Source organism: Dendrobium catenatum, unplaced genomic scaffold (assembly GCF_001605985.2).
Source record: "Dendrobium catenatum unplaced genomic scaffold, ASM160598v2 fragScaff_scaffold_313, whole genome shotgun sequence".
NCBI classification, from domain to species: Eukaryota; Viridiplantae; Streptophyta; class Magnoliopsida; order Asparagales; family Orchidaceae; genus Dendrobium; species Dendrobium catenatum.
This window is the reverse complement of record NW_021318775.1, coordinates 2,575,015-2,595,515: the sequence shown is the minus strand read 5'-3', so window position 1 is coordinate 2,595,515 and position 20,501 is coordinate 2,575,015.

Here is a 20,501-nt window from a genome sequence, read left to right as displayed (position 1 = left end):
ATTTTTGGGGGGGGGGGGGGGGCAAATTGCTTAAAGCCCTTGTAATAAATATTAAAAATAATCTAAATAAGAGCATAATAAAAAAAAATTTTTTTTGAGGGGGGCAATTGCCCCCCCTACCCAAAGAGGGGTTCCGCCCCTGGTTACGAGGAAATATATCCCAACTTTTTTTTATTAAATTTTATTCAATATCAAAATGATAAACTATATCTTCCGTCATAAATATTCCATTGCCAATATTTATGATTTTCACCCATTCTCTGTAAGAATTTTTAATTGGAAATCATGTCCTAAGGAGGAATTTTTTTCATTGGATGAGTAGATCATAACAATTTAACTCCTCATCCAAAAAAAAAAAAGGACTTGATAATCGTAGGCTTCGAGAGAGCCAGAAAAGAAGAGCATATGCTCTGATTTTTTTATTTTGAAGAAGAGGTGGACCCAATTCGCTCCAATTACTATAGTAAACTGGACTTCATAAGTTGTAATTATATCTTAATTACTTTATACGAAATCCTAAATTCTTGTGAGACCCCGCTCGATTGCCGCCACACCTGAAAGGCGCGCCGCTTAAGAATAATTTATTTTTTCTCATGGAACCCTTTTTTTAATTTTATTATTTTAATACTCTCTCTTTTTGTTGCATGGGCCCCGCAAAATTTTTTTTTCAAAATTTCAAAAATAACAAAAGTGGGTCTAAATAATTCTAGAATCATTTAAATTTTTTTTTAACAGTTTTAGAGGCAAATTTTCCTGCTCTATTGCTCATTTTTCTCTTCTCTTTTCCTTTTAACTTTCTTACAGTTGACATCTTCCATTGTTTTTAGCAGGCGTCATCCCCTAAACAAATTCAGTGTTATTCTCTTGTGTAGAAGTTAGAATTTTTTTCTCATTCCCTTTTCTTCTCCTCTGATCTTCTTCTTATATTTGAGGCATTCCGCTGTCTTAGATAGGCGACATCCCCTATTAAATTTTAGTACCCCTCTTTTGTATAGAAGGAAAATTTTTTGTCCTTCTTTTGTATTCTCTTGTGTTCTTATTCTTATATTAGAGACATTCCACTATTTGGGATAGGTGGTATCCCCTATTGAGCATAAATGCCCTCTTTTGTGTAGAATAAATCACGATAAAAACTATCCTTGACAGATAAAGTTCAAATGCCTCTTACATGCGAGTGTAATTTGAGAAAATATGACGTAAATAATACACAGGAGGAGAAGCAGTAATGTTAGTAGACGAGAAGAATTTTGATGATGCTTGAGTAGATGTCTAGCGACGATCAATGGCTAGGTGAAAGTGTGGCGGCGATCGCTGATTGGGCGGAAAGGTGAATGAGATAGTTGGAGGGTGTGCCTTTATTAGTAGTTGAGCGAAAAGTCGATGAAGGCTGATATAAAGTAAATGATCGATGGCAGACATCAGGTGAAGGGATGATGATGACAGTGGTCTAGTTGTATTCTGCTAAAGGCAATATGCAACCATACATATGTGTACAAATATTAGACATTCCTGATTGAAGGAGTTGAAGTAGTGTGTCCTGTTAATAGTTTGACGACACACTAAAAGTGTCAACTGAGTAGAGGCCAGATACCTTTCTTTGAAGCAGAAGAAGTTCTAGGAAATGCTTCAATGTGCAATAGAGAAGAAGTCAATATCATCCATTAATGATGTTTGACATTTTTTGAAGTTGCTTGTTACTTAATGGAATTAACTTGTACGAATGATGTCAATGTACTTTTAAATTCAGCTCCTTATAAAAATGAATGCATACTTGAACTTAATGTGGAATCTATGTAACTCCAATGATATTATTGTATAAGCCCAATACTTATTTTTCACTTAAAGTAAACTTATCCTCCAGAGTAAATCTGTCCTATGCCTTTTGGGGGTTTTTAGTCTACTAAGGTTATTTATATAACTGTGCCTATTGAGGCTTTTAGCCTTATAAGGTATTTAAATAAGTGCTGACCATGCCAATCACTTTATCTCATGGAATATTTCTAAAAAGAATATATTTACTCTGAGCATTGATTCATGATGTTAATAAGTTGAGAGAAATTTACATTGGATATTTGACCCATAGGAAGTTGCTTGTCAGAGCATTAATTGATGACATGAACTTCTGTGAAATTGGTTGAGAGAATCCAGTAATAATATATGATTTATCCGATATTATATGTCAAAGCATTGCTCGATGTCGTTAACATTATGAAAGAGGTCACCAAGGATGTATGACCTATCCGAGGTTGTATGTTAGAGTAATACTCGATAACATTAACCTATATTAAGAAGATCAAGAGAACCCACCAAATATATATGACCTATCAGAGATCATATTTCAGAGCACTCCTCGATGATGCTAACTTATATGGAAGAGGTCAAAAGAATATACCAAAGATGTATAAACTATCCGAGGTTATATATTGGAATACTGTTTGATGACATTAACCTATATGAAAGAGGTCTAGAGAAGCCACCAAGAAGGTATGACCTATCTGAGGTTGTATGTCAGAGTGCTACTCGATGAAGTTAACCTATATGAAAGTGGTCAAGAGAATTCACCAAGAATGTATGACCAATCCAAGGTTATTTATCAGAGCACTACTCGATGTTGTTAATATATATGGAAGAGATTGAGAGAATCCACCGGATGTATGACCTATCCCATGTTATATGTTTGAGCACTGCTCGACGACTTTAACCTATGTAAAAAAGGTTGAATCAAATTCCCTTGGGATCTATTTACCTTAATTGGGAGGGGACGAACACCACATGTATCCCGAATCAAAGGTGATCAAATGGTCTATCTTTAGACCATTACTATCTTTTTGAGGTCGATATTAAGACCTTGTATAAGGACTAGAAGTTCAGATATGGATTGTAAAACGCTTGACATTTATGGGAAGCATTATTGCATTTGCTGGAAGCTTTATAATCCCAATTTATCGTCTTGGATATTGAAAGAGTTAGAGGAATCTTTTTTACCATGATTGTAGTCAAGGTTGCCCCCTATCCATATATAATTCTCATAAAATTGATGCATCAGCAATAACTGATGTCAAGACATTAACACAAATGGTCTTTTGAGGTAAAAGCAAAAATTACCCCTAGTTAGGAACCACGTTCTCATAGACAGTGTCAAATTATTGTGTCCTGGAATATTTGTGGTGGTAGAGAAGTATAAAATTTAACATCTTTGTGTTGTACGAAGATCCAGCACACAAACAAATGAAAGAGATAGTATAAGATTTATAAGAGACACCAACATTTTTATGTGGAAATCTCTTACAAGGGAAAAAACCACGGGGTTGTTGACCTCGTTTTTATTTTGATTTTCCCTCGAGCACATTTTTTTGAGTTGATTGCGCCTCATCGGGCTCGATTTAATCTGAATCGGCATTGAGTTGGGTATGTTTTTTTTATTGCATTAATTTGATCGAATCGCATTGAGCCCAAACCTAACATGAATTGAGTTAACTTAGGTTAGATTTGGACCGAATTTCAGCCTATGGGTTTAATCTAATATTAACTAAGGCTCCATTGATTTTTTAAAAGAATTTGAATCCAATAGCAAGATCAGACAAACGATCCGATGGCCATAGTTCTTCAGCTTGATTCTGTCGTTGTTAGACACCTTGATCGCATATTAAACCTCATTTTGGAGAGGAGTTCAGGAGGAGGTTGGGGCGGGCAGAGCGAGCAGAGCTCATTTCTATGCTTGAGGGAACAAGAGAATCATCCTTAGGCAGCAGAAGAAAATTTTTCTCTTCCCTTTTCTTGGTTCGGCTTGCCTTACACAGGACAGTGACACCCGCTCTCTCTCTCTCTCTCTCTCTCTCTCTCTCTCTCTCCATTTCTCCTATTCGCATACGCCCAGACTCCCTGTTCCCTCTCGATTTCGCACAGCCCTGAGCGGAACTCCCTGGTTTCCTGTCTCTCGTTCGCACGTACAGGCGAAAAGAGCACCCTCCGGTCTCCCTTCCGTTCTCCCGTAGCTGCTGTTCATGAGCCCTAGAGGAGATGGATGCAAGCTTCTTTCGGTCTCCTCAAGTTCGTAAGGCACTCGATTTCCCGGATCCCCCTCTTCGATTCCTCTTCTTGTTTGAGCCTTGAGGCCTCTTGCTCGCCCTCAGCTTTGCATGTTGGAACCAAACCCGAAGCCTGGATCGATCCCCACCTTCTGATCTGAACCCGACGTCGACCTCCTTACCCTAGCCAAACTGGAACTTCCTTCCCTGACAGGTATAACTTTCTCCTCCTGTTTCGACTTCTTCTTTCTCCCTCACACTTCTTCTTCTTCTTGTTTCTTCACTTATTCTCCTTATATTCTCTTTGCTCTCCTTTATTTCTGTACTCCTTCAAGGGTGACAACACCTATCACATAAGGTTGTGTAGAATTTATTTCACTATTATTATAGTTAATTTTTTTGCAGCTTTGTGATTGAAAACTCACCATGTTATAAGTATTTCATTTTAAAAAAAAATGAGATGGCTGGTTTTGTGGAATATATATGTGTTGCATAATAAGGTCTATATTGTTGCAATCATTAACTATGTATAAAATATGTAGAAAATCATGTTTGTAGATGAGTTATGTCATGATATGCATTGTTTAAAGAAAATCTCATGTGTAGGTGATGAAAACTATGACATCCTTCACTAAGTGTATGGGAGGTATTTGTAGTAATGTCCACTAGAGGTAGGGGTGTTAATTCGGGTCACGGGTCGGGTTTGGGTCAAACTCGGAACTGACCCGACACTATTTGGGTTCGGGTCAACCTGACCCGTTTTTATAAACGGGTTAATTTTTCGGACCCGAACCCGACCCGCTTCGGGTTCGGGTCAACCCGACCCAACCAGTTTAGGCACCCGGTGGTGCAGCGGCAGAGTCAGGCGACGACAGCGATTACGGCAGAGTCAGGCAACAACGGTTATGGCAGAATCAGGCGGCCGGTGGGACAACAATTAAGGAAGAGTCAGGCGACGGTGTGAATGCGACGCGAGTCAGGAAGAGTCGCAGATAGCGGGTTAGGCAGAGTTGCGTATCGCGGGTCAGACCGAGTCGCGGATGCAACACGAGTCACAAGGACGGCAAACGCAATGCAACTCAACGCGTTGGGAAAGCAGGTCAGCTGGGGCAGGGGGGCAGCTGGGGAAGGCGGGGTCGCAGGGCAGGTGGGCAGGGCCGGTCAGGACTGGTTTCCGGGTCATTCCCGGGTTCCCGGGTCAACCTGAACCCGACCTGGTTTTACAAACGGGTCAATTTTCTGGACCCGAACCCGACCCACTTCGGGTTCGGGTCAACCAAAACCTGAAATTTTCGGGTCGAGTTTTTTGGTCGGGTCCAATATTGACATGTCTAACTACATGTGTGTATATATAAGCTTTGATCAAATTAGGTTGTTTGGAAATGGGAATGTCATAACATAATGGAAGCATCAAATAGTTTGATCTATGCTAGGTTTTAATGAAGAAGCTCCTATTATTTCCCTTGTTCTTTCCTTTCTTTCTCACTTGTTGGATTTAAATTCATTAAAAGCATATTTCGGTTGAATTGAGAATTGATATTGAATCTCCTTACTTTGAGCTTTCCTTTATATTTAAGTATGAGGGTTTCATCACTTTCTTTAAAGATAAGAGTATTGTATACATATCTTTCATGGTATGGAGTTTTGTTTTTAATTGATGATATGAATGGGTTGAAACTTTCATTTCACATCAAACAAAAGTAAGATTCATGTCCAATTTTAATCTTGTTCTCATTGAGAAATTTTTGTTTTAGAAATTCATAAATTGATGTGATATTCTCTCCCATGTCATTATATCATACTCTTTACAAGAAGTTTTGGCAAGAAATTCTTTGGTGATTAGAAGGATGGTAATTAATAGACTTTTTTTTGCTATGATTGGATCTATCGTCAAGAAATGCATATATAAATACCTTGAGTTTTAGTGGCTTTGTTTAAATTCGAGATTTATATGAGAAATGTAACTTCATGTTTTTATAAGTGTGGTTTAGTCCATAACTGGAAGCTAGTTTGAGATCACTTACATGCTTACGTCATCCAATTTACGATTTGTTCTTTTTGAAATGAGCCATGTAGAGTTTTAAGCTTTATTACTATGAGTCGGATTCAAAAAAAAAAAAAAAGAGAGAGAGAGAGAGAGAAATGAATGAGCATAAAGATTTTATGATTCCCTTCTATATACATTCATGGTTGCTTTACTTGGAAAAATATAACGTTGGCTTTTGCCCTCAAATATGTATGTTCCATCAAGATGGGTTTGCAGAAATATGAAGGATGATTTAGTATATGTTCAAAATTCAATCTATGAACTTCAACAGAACGTTTTCTTACATTTCTTTAGTTACTTGATGATTGTAAGTTTTGGAGAGAAATGATTTTCATCTATTTTGTTCATTCTTTCATAAGCAGTTAAGTTGGAATCATGCGTTATATGGTTATCTATATTTAAAGCAAGCAAGTTGGTAGGAATAATCTCGTATGGTAGTGAGAGAAAGTGAAGTTAATATTTGAAGGAAGAATGTGAATTTCTGAGAGGGTTGTGTTCTTGATTATATCCTTACTTTAAAGAGTCAAAATGCTTGCCCATGTTCTAGCAGGGCAAATTGTGGATTTGACAAGTTTCCTTATATATCTCATATGGTGGTTTGTGTGATGCTTGAAAAAGCTTTGATTTGTTTTATGTCGGGAAGCTTTATTATTTACCCTATGCTAAAATATTATACGACTTGTTGGAGAACTTCATGAGGGGTTTGATGATTTGAAAGCTTTATGAATTGTTTTATGGTTGCAAGTCTTTAGAAATCGATTTATGTGTTGGAAAAGAACTCTTTTGGGTCATGTGTTGGAAAGCATGTATATGATTCATATGGCTTTATCTATGGATCTAATGCAATGATACTAGAAAAAATTTTCTCTTTTGGTGAGTTCCGTAAGTGTTTTGGAAGAAAATTTGGAGGTAGTTGCAATATTTCTTGGGTTCTTTTGGGATGAAACTTACAAGTTTGGTTTGAATCAATATGAGGTTATATGTTCTTCTTGCAGGATGATTTTCTTGAAGCTTTGGAAAAGATTTGGAGAGTCTTCATGTTTGCTTTAACCTTAAAGTATGAATTCCCATGTACTTTTTCATGCCTTGTGTTGATTGGAGTATTTTCTTGAGTTTTTCTGGAAAGAATAAAATGGCAATGTGAGATCTTAAACTTAAGAGAATATGTCCCTAGCTTTCTTGTTGTATTCCTTCTTTTCAATAATATAAGATTGTCTTTGAACTTTTGGCAAGGCATTGTATGCTCGGTATGAGAATGATTTTCATGAATTTGGATTAGAAGTTCCTCTTGGAATTTTTGATGGCATGTGGCATGGAAGGTAGAAATTTGTTGGAAAATTTTATGAGATTGTCTCATATATGAAAAGGTGGATGGCTTTGTTCTATATTTGAAAGACATATGATTTGTTTTGTGTTGAAAAGAGTTTCGATGTATCTTCTATTTTTAAAGAGCTATGATTGCTTTATGATTGGAAAGATACCATGATTTATTTTATGCTAAAAAATTGAACTTCTTGTATTTCTTCTTGTTGGAAGGCTTTATGAGTTATTTTGTGATAAGTTTTATGAACGTTTTATGAGATTTTCTTGGCTTTACCCCACGCCAAATAAATGAAAGCACTTGATTGTTCTTTTTGTATCAAAAAGGATTTTGGTGGGTTGCTTTTGAAAGTGGTTTTATATTTTGTTTCATTTGAAAATTTTCATAAGTCACTTTCTGATTTCTAATTTTATGATTAGCTTTGTGTAGCAATGTCTTTTTATGTCTTTTGGAACGAAATGACATTTAGTGTGTGGATTCCCATTCTCTTGTTTGTCTTTGCTTCTAAAAGTTGGGTTTTAGATAAGTGTGGAAAGAAAAGTTTACTTTAATTTTAGTTTTGGTAAATTTCTTCGACTCTGCTACTTTGAACTTTATTTAGAGAATGATTTGGTTAATTAAGTTGGGTATTTTTCAAGTGCTTTGTTTGGGGCGTGGGGATAGCAAATAACATTAAAATACCTTATCTCCTATTCATATTACGTTGAATTGGAGTGAGGAGTATTTTAGAGACATGCTTGACTTCAAAGAAGCATGTCCAATAACAAAATATAATGCATACATTCCATTTATTATTTTGATTTACATTCATTCTTTTTGGTGTTTTGTCATATTTCTTTTTTTAGCTCTCGTCTTTCTACTATTTTTTTACTTATTATCTTATTTTATTCGTAGATCCCTAAACTTTTTGATATACGTGCGAATATCTTAAGGGTTACAAAACAAAACTTATTTTTTGTCCCATAACTTTAGTGACACCTAAGGACAAAAATTAAAAACTGAGTCTTAGATAACATAGACTTAGAGTGCATGATCCCTATAGGATAAAGACATCAAAACATAAACTTAGTGACATGTCTTCCTAGGTGTAGTGTGTGAGAAATTTTTTTGAAGATGCTCTTTGTTACCACACCATTTATTTTATTTGTATTTTAATATTTTCTTTCAATCAAATCCACATAGTCGGACATTATACTGCCCCAAGGGGTAGACTAATATCCTTCTATTGATTTTAAAGAAAAAAGATTATAATTCATTCTTCTAATCAAGTGCAGCATAGGGAATATATAAATCATCTTGAAGGATGACAACCATATTATCCTATCGACTCAATTAGACTAATGAATTATGATTTTATTTCCATGATCAAATATAGAAGATATTTGACCTACCTGTGAAATCAGATCAATTATCTACCTATCCTTTGATTATGGAAATAAAATTTAAAAATATAGATAAAGCATGATCTACATTTCACAGATTTTTCTCCTACCTTAGAAAGGAAACTAAGGTAGGGTCTAGATTATTTTGGGATCTAAACTCCCTATAGGGGCAAGCCCCTATAGTTAATTACATCTCCTAAGAGAAAACTCTTGATCTAAATGAAGACTAATTCATTTCAAAATTATATATAAATTTAACTAAATATTTGGGCTAATTTAAATTTTCATTATCAGGCTTTAAATTATAGACTTTGACATTGAATTTGGAGTTATAAGGTTGATTAGAAATTTAGAAAGTGCAGGGAGAAGGTGTATACATTCTGGACTTACCACCTGCCTAGAGTAGGATGCCAGCTAACAATCATAATCATAATAATTTGCCAATAAATGCAAGATTTAAGATGGCTCCATCCTAGGAATCAAGGAATTATTAAAAGAATTTAAATCAAATGCAATAAGATATGCTTACAAAAATTAAAAATCTACTCGTATGCTAATGATGCATGAACAGTTATATATATGAAAGAGCTAATTTTATTAATATCAAATTTATAAGTTAAATCCTAGGGTCTGTAGTAAAGTAAAGGTGGCCAGGCCCCACCGACAACAAACCTGGGTTCTAAGCCTATAAGAAAGTAGAATTAAATATAACTGCTTATGGTCTTCAGGCTCCAGTTGAAATTACTAGCTAAGGCTGACATATGTATCTTTTTGAACTTAAGGACTGAAGGAATAAGACCACACACCTTAACCACTTCTAATTTTGATTGGACTGAAGTAAATTGAGTGATTAGATAAGTTAATTTTAAGGAACATCTGCCTAAGGTAGCAACTCTAGTTCGTGATGCCCATATCATCCAGCATGTTCTTAGAGTTATTTGATTTAGTTTTAAATAACTTATAGATTGATAACTCCCTAAGTGCAGAAAGTTATCAATTTATAAGTCCTAGGATTTTCAAAGTGCACACTCATCTTATAAAAAAGATAAATGTGCATTTTGAGAGTCCCTAAAGTTTTATTGAAGAGATAAAAGGGACCTTGCAATGAAATGTGACATACCTTCCAAAAGGAGTCGAGTATGCCACATAAGGTCGGTGTATTATTAAGGGTTTGAAGATCTCCAAATCCAAATGTATTAGTGCCTTCCTAAAAAGAGTCGTGCATAATACATGAGAGATCTTTTGGTTATTTAGATGTATTAGGAGGCCTTTTAAATAAAAATGCCTAAAACCCTCCAAAAGGAATCAAGCTTTAGGCATAAAGGCCTTAATCCATTTAATCTAAATTAATAATCAAATTTGATTGATTAAAATGAATTTTAATTAATAAAATTATCAAATTAATTTAGTTTAAATGAATAAAATTTAATTTGATTTTTAATGAATTTTATTATAATATTTAGTAATTTTTTAAATCATTTATTGAATATTAATGAATTTTATTAAAGAAAGTGATTTATTAAAGGATTTAAATTGGAAAAATTATTATAAAATTTCATTCAAATTTAGGTAGATTAATCACTGAATTTTGTTTGAATTAAAATAAATTTTAAACAATTTTTTAGACTTATTAATGTTATATAATTAATTATTAAAAGGAAATGGGCTATTTAATGAATTATTAATGAATTAATATTTAAAATTTTATTTTAATTCACGATATTGTTATCTGATTTTTATTAAATTTTATTTGATTTTTTTGATGAATTTTAGAATTTATTTAGTATTTTTTAATTATTTAATAAAGGAATTGTTTAATTAGTGAATTATTAATGAATTTAATATTAAAAAATTATTTAAAAATAAAATTAATTCATTTATGGTTTGATTTGATTTTAAATGAATTTGTTTTATATTTTTGATATTTATTGGAATTTTAAATGAATTTTAAAGCGTTTGTTTAATTTATGTTATTTAAGGGCATTTAAGAATTTAATTAGAGTTTAAATGGGGTTTATGTTCAAATTGATATTTTAATTGATTATTTACTTAGTTTAGGGTTTATTATAATTAGGTTTAATTTTTAAATATTTTTATTTAAATTATTATAATTTATTTAGTTATAGTTTGATTAAGGGCTAATTAAGGGTTAATTAAAGATTTTAACTAAAATTAATGAATGATCATCTAAATCTACTAGTTATTTGGAGATTGATTAATGTCAAATCAATGTGTATTAGATCATTTGGTACATGGCACTAATTTTCTAAGTTTGATGAATCATCCAAAAATGGATGTGTGTAGTTTAGCCTAAATTGACTAGGTTAGCTAGGACACACCTCACTTGTTGTCCTTAATGTCACTAGGTTATAGGATAGAAAATCATGTTCACTAACCCTTGAACACTACTTACAATCACACCACAACAATCATAAGCAAAGTAAAAGAGGTGATCCTAATGTTCTATGGAATTGTTCAAGGTAAATTATTTAGGCTACGGACCATAACATGATCTATGAACCTAATAATTTACTATGGAGATATGGCTATGTCAAATTGAGTTGACCATATTTAGAGATGAAAGAGACCTCTCCAAGTATATTTACACTCAATTTCATATCTTAATTATGTATGATTTGATGATTATATATGTATATAGATAACTATATACATATATAACCTAACATTTTAAAACAAGTAAATCTTATAAAATCATACTTAATTAATAATCCAAATATATTTATCAGTAAGAGGGAGGTTCTTACTGGCTCCATAAGACCCTAACATGCTTGAATTGGATTTAAATTGGACTATTTATGAATTTCTAAAAATCTAAGTCAAATTTTGACCTAGATTTTTGTAAATTCATAAAATAAATGACATTGCATCAAATGGACTTGAAAAAATTATGGAACATCAATCTCAAACCCTGATACCCCTCTACCAAGTTTCAACCTAAAATAATTTATATATTTTTATTTAATAAAAAATAAAGTTTTGTTTATTATTGAAATTACTAAGAAATGATTGTATAAAATAATTTTTAATTTTTTTAAAAAATATAGTGTTTCAAAATACAAAAAAATAAAACAAGCCCAAGAACTCCAAAATTAAATTAGAAATGAAATTCCTATGCATTTTTGAAGTTTAGAGAATTTTTAGAATTTATTTTCAGAGTTTTAATTACCTAGTCAGCTGGCGGTGCCGACCAGACATGCGTCGGCAGCGAATCCGACTGCGTGGACGACGGCAGTCAGACGGGTCGCACCACTTAACCAGTGTGGCACAATTTTGTGTCGTCAGATCCGTCGCAGCGTGGATCTAACAGCTGAGATCAAAGCCGCGGTTTGATCTCAACTCTGAAAGATTGGATGGATGGATCTATTCCTGTGCTTTGTAATGAATGGATCAGATGAATCCGGACAAGATTAGTCCATCTACCGTTTTCTATAGGTCGGATCAAACCCTTAAAATAACAAAATCACGACCGTCTGTATCAAATAGAATGAATGGACGGTCTTGATTTCGTCTTCCTTAAGTCACCACCATAAACCCTAAAATCAATTTTGATTTCATTTTTGCAAAATACTTATCCAAATGACTCAAAACTTGAAACAGAGATTGTATAGGTCATAAGAAAGAGTGGGGACTATTTTTCAAGTCATTTGATGCAAGGATCGTGAAGTTATTTAAGAAACTAGTTAGACGCCTAGGGTTTAAGATTTACCGAGATTTAAACGATGGATTCGAATGAATTAGGCACAGTTGAATTTGTTGATTGTCCACGTGTTATTTCCTTGCAGACTTTGAGCCTGGAAGAAGCTTCTACCAGGAGTTGGGATGACTAGGACGAATGCTCTCTCGGTTCTTCATTCTTCTCACCGCCGGCAACATCCAAACAATGAGAAAAGGTTGAGGGAAGGTGGAGGAAGCTCTGAGATATTGAAACAAAACCTTAGAGCTCTGAGAGAGTGAGTGAGATGAGAGATGTGTTCAAATGAGTCAATCCCATCCTCAACACCCTATTCAACATTTTGGAGGGAAAATAGAGGGTCAGATTAATCAGAGATATTTCTGGGATGCTTGACACCTATCCCAAGCCGTTAGGGAGCAGAGGGAGGCTTTGTTTCAGGTGAGAATGACTCTAGGTAATTTTCAAGTATAGGGGGACTACTAGGTTGGTAGGTCAGGATAGGGGTCATGCCAGTAGCTAGGGGAGATCTAGCTAGCTTCAGGGAAGCTTCTGGAGTCATTTAGATAGGCTGGACGGGCCTAGATCAGGATGAATAGATTTGGTTGAGTTTGTTGACCGGGTGAGCCCATTTAAGCTCCCATTGACTGTTTGACTGGTCAACAGGGGTCAAGGGAGCTAAGGTGGCATCAAGGCAGGTTCTAGAGTGTATTTTAATGGCTGGATGTGTTTAGTTTCAAACAAAGAGATTAAATAGAGGAGTTTGACCAAATAAATGGTCCTTTAAGCCTTGAGTTGACTGGTCAAACCAGTCAACTCAGTCAATGGTTGATGAGGTGGATCTTAGGTTGTCAAAATGATCTCGTTAATTGGATGGGAAAAGGTTTAAGGCTTAAGGGTTGGAGTTTGAATAGGAATATAGAAGGTTGAAGGGGTTTGACCAAGTCCTCATGAGTTGACTTGGTCAAATGGGATTTGACTGGGCTTGGCTTGGCTTTGAATGTATATAAACTATTAAATAGAGTGGAGATCAAGGGTTTTAAGCTCAAAGGGACTTAGTTATTTATTGAAAGGGATTTAACCAAAGGAAGGGAGTTTGAATAGACTTGGATTTAGTTGACCAAGTCAACTTTGACTAGGTCAATGGGTCTAATCCAATCTAGATCATTAAGGGAAGTGATCAGAAAAATTTGAAGTTAATTTGAAGCTTGATTGATCAGGGATTGGATGATTGAAGTGATTAAAGACTGAATGATTGATTAAAGATTTGATATATGCAAGTTGATTAGATTTTGATTGGATATGGCTTTGAAAGTTACTTAACATGTTTTTTTATTGATTATTTGAATATGTTTGAAATCTCAAGGGATTTGAGATATAGATTGAATTGAATCAGGATTGATCTAAGGCCTAGATTTTTCTAGGATCTAGATAGGTCTAAGATCTAAATAAATCATGATGTTTGGATAAATCTAGGGTCAAGGTAGATCCTAGGATTTAGATTGATCTAGAAGGTAGAGTGATCTGGGGTTAGAATCGAGGTTTAAATTGGAGTTTGAATTAAGCAAAGTTCAAAGTATGGATATTTTTGAAGTTTGGATTTGATTGAAGCATAGATAGATCAAGGTATGAATTGATTTGAATTTGAATTGATCAAAATTTAGATTGAATTGAATCATATATTGATTTTAGGATCCTACTGACCTAATACAAAAATGAGGTCAACATAGTGTCCCTTAATATATTAATAATCAACCAATCAATCATAATCTAACTTAAAATGGATTAAAATACTTGATCCTTAATTAAACTATAATTAACATATATAATTAGTAAAATACAAACATAAAACATAAACTTAAATCAACTTTAACCAATTTATTAATCAACCTCTAACCAACTTAAAATTTAAAAGATGTAGACTAAATTAGGAGAGCAAATCTAAATTAAAACTTATTAAGATAAAAGTCTTTTAAAACTCAAAACCTATTAACTCACCTAAGTCTTAATCAAACCTTAAGTTAATCTTTTAAAATCAATCAACAAACTCATTAATACATAACAATCGCTCCAAAGATGGAGTTTATTGGATGGACTACTCCGGGCTGTGGGGCTAAGTGTCCTAAGGAGGCCTGGTCCTCGAGCTTGGTGGCACAACACCACGAATGGACTCAATGGAGTGTTAAAACTTTAAAATTAATCGATTATTAATGATTTAAGTCAAACCTTAATTGATAATAAATCATTTAATTCACCTTTCTTTTTAATTTATAGCTAACTAAAATAATTCAACAAAATTTGTTATCACTAGGTAACCCAGGCCTACAAGGCTATTAAGTTAGCCTCAATAAGGGTGAAATAAACCTCACAGCCTCGGTGTGAAACAAATGTGGTAATCAACTAAACACTAAAATAAAATTCTTAAAATTAATCTTAAAATACTAATATTAAAACTCCAATTAAAATCTCTTTTTTGGCCTCTAATAAATCAAATACAAACAACTTTAACTAAATCATCATATATAGGACATACCAAAAACCACACATCCTGTAACACACACCTAGACTTATTTATTAGGACACGACTTCTAGCTCTAGGTTAAGCCGGTGTTTTATTTTGTTATTCAATGTCAATTACTCTTGCTAAATTAGAGAACTACCACATTATTTTATATTCTAGCAATAATATGTATTTGTTTTATAAATACTAATCTTAAATTTCTTATTAGTTATATTTTTATTCACCTGCATTTATTTTTTGAATGACATCTATGATGTATTTTTCTTTTAATTTATCTTCTTGCATGGTACATTGGGCCATGCATGGTCGAGAATCAGTAGATAATTTGCTCGCTTGAAGCTCTTAAGTGGATGCGCCACATGTCTTGCATGGTGGGGAATCAGTGGATAATTTGCTCGCTTTGAGCTCTTAAGTGGTTGCGCCATGGTTAGGTATAATTTTTTCAACTTGTAAAAAAACTTCTAATTATATATCAAAACTGTTACACATTACACGTATTTTGTTAATAGCTTAGTTTAATTTATATTCTAACATGTTTAGGTAGTTGGCCATAGGTTAGTGCACTAACGAAGCTTTGACCCTATATGCCAAAGCTTGCCCCCTTCAGTGAGCCCTAGAGACCCTTATGGTCACCTTAGGCCTATAGTATAGGTCCACCCATTTATGTTATATGCATCGTTATTTTTCCCACAGGAAGTGGACACCGCTAGAATGTTCCAATTTCTCTTGATTTTGGGTATGATACCCCCACACCTTATGTGAGCCATAGAAAACCATTAGGGTCATTTAGACCTGTAGTGTAGGCCACCTATTTGTGCCATAGGTATCATTATTTTCCCACATAAAGTGGACACTATTAGGATATTTTTCTATTATGATGTGATGCGGGTACCTTACCTGGAGAGTATCCATGGTGTGTTTATTTATTTTTTCTACTATGAATGTCATACATGCATTTTTTATACACTTTGTTTCTCATTGCACATTACTTACATGCATACATTACATTAGCATTGCTCAAGAAAAAATATCATCTTCTTTCTGTAGGATAATGATAATGTTACTTATGTATCTATTTCATGCATCATTTTTGGTGTTAGGTATATTCTTTTGCATATTACAGAGTCTCTAATTTAAATCTTTTGAACTACAAATCTTTTATTTCTTAGGATAGAGCCTTCTTATCTTGCATACATATATGGTGATTTATTGTGTTTAGGATGTTAGCTGGCAGCACACTCCAGATAAGCATAAGCCCAGATTGTACACCCCTCAGTATGTCTTTTCACTTCTGATGTATTCTGAGTCTGTCATTTCTCTTGGGATAGTAATCTAATCTTGGATCTTTTAAACTCAAAATTTTAATTAGATCTTTATTCATTTGAAAAGACTTAATCATCACTAAGGATAAAGAGAAGAATTTATTTTTTTTTGAATAGAACTTAGGAACTTTCTCTGTGCACCAAATTATGAAGATAATAATACACCATGCTTAATCAAGAGTTTTTCTAGGTCAAGGCCTAGAATGTAATTAATTGCGGGGGCTTGCGCTCGTGAGAGACCGATCCCCACTACAGGAAAAACACTGATTTCCGGTGGCATTTTCCGGCGGATTTTCGGCGGCAAAGTTTCCGGCGGCTTTTAGACTTTTTTCCGACCGTTTTCCGGCGGTCACATTTCCGACGGCCTTTCCGGCGGCTTTTTAACGTTTTCGACGGCTTTTAAAAATTTAATAAAAAAATGAATAAAATTTTAAGCATTTAAAATATTTAACAAAAATTATTAAAAGTTAAAATAACTATTAACTTAATTTTCATCTTAAAATTAATTAGTTAGTTATTTTTTATTAAATATTATTTTTTATTTTAAATTAATTAGTTTTAATTTTTTAATTTTTTTTTTAAATTTGACCGGCGGTTTAAGACCGCCGGACAAAATTGTGCCGGAAAAAACCGTCGGAATTCATTTTCCTACGCCATTTTTACCGGCGGTAATTTAACCGCCGGAAAACCGCCGGAAAAGGTTTAATTACCGCCGGAAAAGGCCGCTGGAAATGGGTGATTTTCCTGTAGTGCCCCACATAAAATAAATCTCATTCGAGCTCATATATTAAATGGGGGAAATATCTTGATATTTTGGAATATATATATTATTATTCTTCAAAGTGCGTAGGTAAAAGCCACTATCTTCCATGGCTAATCGTATGTATGACTCTATCTTCTCTTCAATTGGCCTACTTATATCGAGTATAAAGGCCTACAATAGTTTTGTCCTACAGAAAGTGCGGTCGTACCCTTTGCATTCGAACCCTATACATAGAATCCTTTCGGAGACCCATAGGGGCCTAGCCCAATTTGAATGAATCCATTAATATTTATGGTTGATTACAAATGAAACCCTTCATTAGAGGGATGACTTGGCTTGATGTAACAAATATAAATAATATAGAGAGTATTACATGGTGAAAATAGGAAGAATCATTATTGACATGTTATTTTTGTCGGAGGGATCATAGTTGGTGGGCGACGGAGGTCAGAAAGTACATTGCCTGGTGATGGAGGTCAAAAAGATCATAGTTGGCGGGTAATGAAGGTTGAAAAGATCATTATTTGGTGATAGAGGTTTGAAGGACTGCATCCAGTGAGTTATGAAAGTTAAAAGGAACAAAGATGGCGGGCGATAGAGGTCATAAAGTTTATTTCCTGGCAATAGAGATCGAAAGGACCACAGTCGGAGGGTGATGGAGGTTAGAAGGACCGTTGTCTGGCGACATATGTCGGACGGACCTTAGTCGATAGAAGATAGTGTCCAGAATGACCATTATTTGGCGATAGAGGTTGGAAGTCCAGTGATGGGTAGAAGTCCGCAGTCGAGTAGAACCAGCGACGGGCGAAATCCTTGTGTCGGGTAGAAGTCTAGCATTTTATAGAAGTCTGACGAAAGTTTGATGATGGGCAAAAGTTTGGTGATAGGTGAAAGTCTGATGATGGACAGAAGTTCAGCATCGAGTAGAAGTCCAATGAAATACTAGTGATGGGCGGAAGTCCAATGTTAGGTAAAAATCTGACGATAAGTGGAAGTCTGATATTGGGTACGTAGAAATTTGACGATGGACGGAAGTCCTACGTAGGGTAGAAGTTCAACGACAGGTGAAAGTTCGTTACCAGGTAGAAATTAAGCTTTGGTGGAAGTTTGGCATTCGATAGAAGTCCGACGAATGTACGTCGATAGATAGAAGTTTAGTGTCATGTATAAATCTAGCGACAAGTGAAATTCCAACATCGGGTAGAAATCCAGCGATGGGTGGAAGTTTGGTGACGGATGAAAGTCTAGCGATGGGAAAAAGTCTGGCATTGGATAGAAATCTGGTGATGGGCCAAGGTCTAATGTTGGGTAGAAGTTCGCTAAAAGTCTGGTGACAGGAAGAAGTCTGGCGATGGGCGAAACATCGGCGTCAAGTAGAAGTTTGAAAAACATCAGGTAAAACTTCAACGTTAGTAGGTGATCAGGAAGAAGTCTGGCATCGGTAGGCTATCAGGTGGAAGTACGGCGGTGGTCGAGGAAGAGTTTGGTGGAAAAAGTGCTCTCTTCCTTCTCTTGGGCCTCCTTCCTCTTCCTCCCTTGCTTCCATGAGAAATGAACAGTCTATTTATAATTTTTTGAGAGTGGCATGTCCAGTAAATTAGATGAAGTTCAGTGATGAATTAGGAGTTGTTTGAATGGACAAGCGATGTTTAATCCATTGATCGTGGATAGTTTTTTAGATAATTAAATTCCTCAGTCATGTTAAAATTTGATGAACTTAAGCTCGTTGGATTTGTCTCGGCGAGCCGCTCGATTTGACTTTATGCAAGTTGTGAGACCCTTAAGTTTTTTAAGTTATTTTTGGAAAATTTGATGAAGTTTGTCTAGTACAAACTGAGTTTGTCTGGGACGAACAGTTAGAATGTTAATTTTGTATGTGCGAATCGTTTGGACGAATTGAACAAGATTAGATCAAAGACAATTGTCCTGGGATGAACATAATTATCATCCTTACGATTTTTGTCTGAGAACAGAACCGAGGCATTTGTCCCAGTACGAAATTAATTATCGTTTGTACGATCTTCGTCTGAATATAAATCAGAGACGATCGTCCCACGACAAACATAAATATCATCCCATACGATCGAAAATATCTACCCGTTATTTTTTTGGTTGTTTGCTTCGTTTTGGAGAGAGAGAGAGAGAGAGAGAGAGAGAGAGAGAGAGAGATAAAGAGAGAGAGAGAGTAAGCGAGAGAGAAAGAGAAAGAAAAGAAGAGGAATCCGGATTTGGGTGACTTCAGTCCGTTATTGTTCGTCAACGCAGTTGGGAAAGTCGTTTGACTCAAGGTAAGACACATTATGCCTATCTCAATTTTCAAATGTGAAAGTTTTGACGAATATTCCGATCAAAATTTCGCATTCGTTAGTGAAAAATGGAGATAACTTTGCACCGGTAAAACTTTCATCGCGTAACTTTTTATAAGTCAATGAGATTATGATTATGCATATTTTGAATATTTTTTGAAAAACTTTCACCGGGTATTCTAAAATCTGAGTGGTTTTCATTGAGTAAAAAATTAACGACCTGTTGAAAAATTGTGTTGTAGTATAGTAAAAATCTTAAAACAATGTTTTACACAATCTCCGGTAATTTGATAATTTTTTGAAATTGTGCATTTTTTGCCTCGTTGAATTTTCTATTGTATATCGTTGTCCAACATATTGATGTTTTAATACATATTTTGACACATACTCAATTACTCTGTGTTTGCTATAATACGATGATATATGTGCACTTGTGATTAAATGATATAAGTTGGGAGTTATAAGGGGTCAAAATCCTTTGAGATTATGTCTGTGTTAGAAAATTTTTTGGAGTAATAAGGGGTCAGAATCCTTTGAAATTCTATTTGTGTCAAGGAATTTTTGAGAGGCATAAGGGGACAGGATCCTTTGAGATTTTGTCTGGGTCTGAGAAATGTGATATGATATGAATAACTTTATATATTTGATATGTTCTGGTGCTTTAAGCACAAAGGGAGTCATAAAGAACCAGAATCCTTTGATATTGTGTCTAGGTCTGGAAAATGTGATATGAATAACTCCATGATATGAATTTTATTCAATTATTTTGTATTAGTATTTAATTCATCTATTCTGTATGGTTATATGTTATTTAATTCATATGTTCTGTACGATTATCTAAATTCTGAACAATTATCTGAATTTTGAATGATTATTTGAATCATATAATGCTTGCTTGGTATTTTTGTTTTGTGATTTTTAGTTCAGTGAATTATTTAAAGTGTAATTAACTACTTTTAAATCTTCACTAAAATATTTGAAATAAAAGAGTGTTTGAAAATTTAGATCGGCTAGTGTGACTTGCTGAGCTGTTAGCTCACTGTGGTTTTGTTCATGATTTTCAGGATCTGGTAAAGAGATAGAGGTTGTGGACTAGCTGTTTAGAATCTGATCTGAAGTT